This window comes from Chrysochloris asiatica, unplaced genomic scaffold (assembly GCF_000296735.1).
Source record: "Chrysochloris asiatica unplaced genomic scaffold, ChrAsi1.0 scaffold00048, whole genome shotgun sequence".
Lineage (NCBI taxonomy): Eukaryota > Metazoa > Chordata > Mammalia > Afrosoricida > Chrysochloridae > Chrysochloris > Chrysochloris asiatica.
The window spans coordinates 8,843,205-8,848,473 of record NW_006408566.1 but is presented as its reverse complement, the minus strand read 5'-3'; positions in this window follow the sequence as shown (position 1 = coordinate 8,848,473).

Sequence of the window (5,269 nt, the reverse complement as noted above, 5' to 3'; positions counted from 1 at the left end):
AACACCTCTACAAGAAAAAGACAAATAACCCAATTAAAAAGTGGGCACAGGACATGAACAGACACTTCACCAAGGAAGAGATCCAGGCAGCCAACAAACATGTGAAAACATGATCACGATCACTAGCCATTAGAAAAATGAAAATCAAAACAACAATGAGATATCATCTCACACCAGCAATAACAGCAAAGCTCAAAAAAGTAGAGGACAATAAATGCTGGTGGGGATGTGGAGAGACTGGGACACTCCTGCAATGTTGGTGGGATTGCAAAATCGTCTAGCTTCTCTGGAAAGCAATATGGTGCTTCCTCAGAAGTTTGGAAATAGAAATCCTGTATAATCCAGCAATTCCTCTACTTGGTATTTACCCACAAGAAATACAAGCCACAACACGAGTAGGTATATGCACAAAAATGATCATAGCAGCACTATTTGCAATAGAAAAGAGATGGAAACAGCCTAAGTGCCCATCATGAAGAATGGATAAACAAAGTGTGGTACATACACACAATGGAATATTATGCTACCTTGAAGAAGAACAAGAAAGCTGCAAGCTACTGCGTAACATGGATAAAACTTGAGGACATTAAGTTGAGTGAAATTAGTCAGTCACAAAAAGAGAAATACTGCATAGGACCACTGTAAAAGACTAAGAAAAACAACCCATACTAAAGGGGGGTGGGTGGGTTTCTTTGCTGGTTACCATCATGTGGATGGTGGGATGAGGAGAGGGAGGGGAAGGTGGAGCACAGGGCAGGATAGTTTGGGTGCTAGGGAGAGGGGCAATACACAAGAAGGGGGAGGGGAATGGAAGAACAAAGCAGACGGGAAAGCAATTAGGCAGGTTTGCATGGGCTAAGTGAGAAAGAGGTAAATAATGATGTATGTACAACCTTGGAATAACAGGGCTCTGGGATACAGGGATTGAGACATGGTTGGAATGGGCAAAAGGTGGGAAATAATGTTAAGATGCTTGGCTGTATTTTTAATCTTGGTTTCCCTGGCATACTATTATAAAACAGACACTTGATGGGGAGAGAGAGTAAGAGCCAGAAATATCACCATAGAAAGCTTGTAAGTCTGTCTTCAGCCTATAACTGATTGGAATACCTAAAATGGGGCTACAATGCGCCCAATGAAGGAGGCTTCCTGTGGAGCCTCTGCATTACATAAGACCATAGGTGGAATCCTGAACCACATCCAGAATCTTCTGAGGTGTGAAATTTCTACTTGAAAGGACAAGCAGACCAGCCTGCAGTGGCTAGAAGAACAGAAGATACTTCTTGAAAGAAAGACTGACAGGAAAAGTACAAAACAATAATGGCAGTCCAAGTGATTGCTATAAGAACAAGAAAGTTGTTTGCCCAGGAGACATCAAGGCAAGTGGTCGGGTCCCCTCAGTGCAAACTCCCTTCCAAGACTAATTAATACTCAATGGGAATATACGCTCTCATTGATGACCATGTTCATCACCAATAAGTTGAAGTGAGGGAAAAACAGCAATGAAGCTGCGAGCTAAGCCCTACAACCTTCAATAGACTCTTATGAACCTGGGTGGAGACCTGCTTGGCCAGCAATGTGGCAAGACCTGGGGACTTTTGGGCCCAGAGTCAGTGACATAGCCACAGAAGACTAGAGTAGAGAGTGAAGTGTCCAGCTTCTAAGAAGAGAGGGCATATGCATAAGAACACCCACACTTGCAGATAATATCCACTTGACCTGGCATCAATGACTGGATGATCAGAGTTCAACTAGAAGAAGAAAGAATAGGAAAAAAAGAGTAATCTGATACAATTTGATGAACTGACCTAAACCTATGGATGCAGTAGCTCAAAAGAGGGAACAAATCTTTACAGTGAGGATCATTCCCACCCCCTCTATACACAGAGTAGACAGGCATGGGGGACTTGGACATTGGCTACCCCAAATGGGTGGGGCTACAAAGGCAAGAAGTGACTGGCTTACAAGCTTTCAAGAGGGAACCTAGATCCAGAGGGCGTAGAGGAAGGTAGAATCTCCGCTGACTAGTATCCAATCTGTCTGGGTGGGGCTGATGAAAGGAAATGAGGATAGGTCTCTTGGGATACAATAGTGAATAATTATTATCAGGACTGATTGTGAGGATTGGAAATGTAGAGGTAGATGTTTTGTAGCAAAAGGAGGAGAGTGATTGACTTTGCAGTCTAGAAGCGGAGGTCCCTGGAACCATCAAGGGAGAAGAGTGGAGAACCCAACTCTACCCAGAGAAGCAGTGATGCCAGAGATGGAGGCAGAGACAATGACATGGAGAGATGGAGCAGCTGGGGACTTTAGACCCAGAGAAGGAGAGGGGATGTGTGCTGATGACCAGGGCAGGGGACAGGTTTGCAGGGTATACCCTTTGGTTGGCTGATGATGCACGGAGAGGATTTTAACTGTGGCAATGAAACAATATACGATAAGATGAATGTAAAGCTAATGTTCTCTCATGTAAACTATCACATAATTCACAATAAAACATTAAAAAAAATCCTAATTGAGTGATGTTCTTCAAAGCACATGACCAATACTCCTAAAAACTTTCAAAAATATGAAAAACAAGGAAAGTCTGAGAAACTGCTACAGCCAAGAAGAACCTAAGAAGATAGGGCAATTAAATGTAATTTGGTATCCTGGAACAGAAAGGAACATTAAATTAATGAAATCTGAATAAGATATGGACTTTAATTATATATTAATACTTGTTCATTTATTGTGACAAATGTACCATACATACACACCACAGTAAGAAGTTAATGATAGGAGAGACTAGGTATGGGTATATGAGGACTCTTTGTACCATCTTTACAACTGTTTTATAAATCTATATATCAATTTATATATATTTATAAAGGTACGCTAAAAAGAAAAAGTTTAAAAAAAAATTCCTATGCTAGAAACAGAGGACCTTACGACTATCAAGGGAGAAGAGCATAAGCAGAATGTGGACCCTATCCAGAGAAGAAACAACACCAGAGATGGAGGCAGAGATGATGACATGGAGAGATAGAGCAGCTGAGAACTCTAGACTCATGGAAAGAGAAAGGCTGTGTGCTAGCAGCCAGGTGCTGGTGACCAGGAGGCAGGCTTGCAGAATGTGCCCTTTGGTTGTTTAAATGATTATATATTCCTGAGCGTTTTTGTGTACATTAAAAAAACAACAGCCCAGAGGGTCTAGAAGCAACTACTGTTGAATGATGATGCATGGAGGGGATTGTAATCATTGCAGTGAAACAAAATACAATAAGATGAGTGCAAAACTGACGTTCTCCCACGTAAACTATCACTCAATTCAAAATAAAAGCTTAAAAAAATTCCTATGCTTGGCTTAATCCCATACCAATTAAATCAGAATATCTGGAGGTATGATATATACCTCAAAATATATAATGTTTTGTGAAATTATGATGTTTTGGATTGCAAAATACACCAGTATTTTGTAAAGATTCTCAGGTGATTTCAAGGTTTAGTAAATTTTGCTTAAGAAAAGTCCCTGAGATATACAATCAATTTCCATGGAGTTGACTTCAAGTGATGGCAACTTCATAAATACTCCATAGGGTTTTTGACGGCTGATTCTTTTGCAGGTAGATCACGAGACCTTTCTTCTCAGTGCCTCTCGATGAACTCAGTCCTTCAGTCTTTTGGCTCATAGTGGAGTGTGTGTGTGTGTGTCTCATTTTGCACTCCTTAATTCATACAAAATGTTCTGAACTAAATGGAAGTGTTGAGTGTTGGTTGCACCTATTTCCTGACTATGTGTAGTTGAGTTTTTAATAACGAGTGTGATAAAAATAAAGTCCTAGAACAAGTTGCACATTTGAGCACCACTTGATGTTACCCTATTGGATATTGAGCCACTAATTGGCAAATCTATCAAGCATATAATTACAAGCAATATTTTATCGTAAAATGAAATTTCTTTTATAATTTTCCTTTTATTTGAAACAAAACAAATCCAAATCCAACACATACATACACATCCTTTCATGTCTGATCCCTTTTCTCTCTTTCATACCAGATTAAATATCAACATTTTCTAGTGGACCCCCCCACTCAGATACATTTTCCATCCACTTTAGACCCCTCTGTACTTCAGGAAGCTGGCTCTATGAATGACTGCATACAGGCCCCTTGCCCTTGGATTTCTAGTTGGTTTCAAGCAGGATAGGAGGAGAGAGACATCAGACTTTTTTGCCCCACTTTTCCCTTCATCATTATAGTTCTGGCAAAGACTACATTTGTGACAGCTCTTGACTCCAGCTCTCATTTAGTTGTAAATAGTGCCCCCTTTCCTTACCCCTTCAGGTCATGGAAAGTTATGGCTCCTTGCTGCTACTAGTCCCTAAGTGACTCTCCATCCCTCCTTAAATTTTATTTCATTATTTTTTTATACTTTGCCCACATTTCTGTAAATAATCTCATCATTGGAATATTTTTAGTGTAATCCTCTGAGGATGCTATATGTTTTGGGTCAGAATTGTAACTGGTAAATTAATGTAAGGTTGTCAAGGCGCTGCTCTTGGAAATAAATACTGCTCTGCATTTTTTTTTTTTTCCTAAGATAATGTACTGTCTACTTTTTGGGCTTTAAAGTGTCATTTATTTTGTGCAATGATGATGTTTTGGATTGAATCATGCATGTTTGATTTTAAATTGTAGTGATTTCAAGGTATGTGTTGAAATCCTCAGCCCTGTACCTGTAAATATGAATGGAAACAGAGATTTTCATTTGTCATGTTAATGAGGTTGTACTCTAGTACTCAGAGTGCATCTTAAACCTAATAACTTTTAAGTTATAAAATGAGAATAGACACAGGAGGAAAACAGACACGTGGGGTAGGCGTATAAAAGCAGAAACTGCAAGGATTGCCCTAGCTACTGGAAGCTAAAATAGATACAGAAGGAACTTCTTCTAGAACCATGCCCTGAATTAAAATTTCTGGCCTCCTTAACTGTGAGAAAATAAGTTTTTGTTTTGTTTTTACGAATGAGGCAATTTATTAACCCAGCATCATTTGTTCTAATGTTTCTTGTTGGCAGCTGCCACCTGTCTGGCGATTCTGTCCAGATCTCTCTGTCCCTGAGGTGTCAGTTTGCGGCTGCCATTTTGGTCCTTCTCCACCATTTTAAGCCCCTCTAGGGCTTGGAGGAAGGAGCTCTGGTAGTGTAGTGGTTACGAATCGGTCTGCAAACCTTAAGGTCAGTGGTTTGAAACTACCAGCCGCTCCGTGGGAGAAAGATGAGGCTT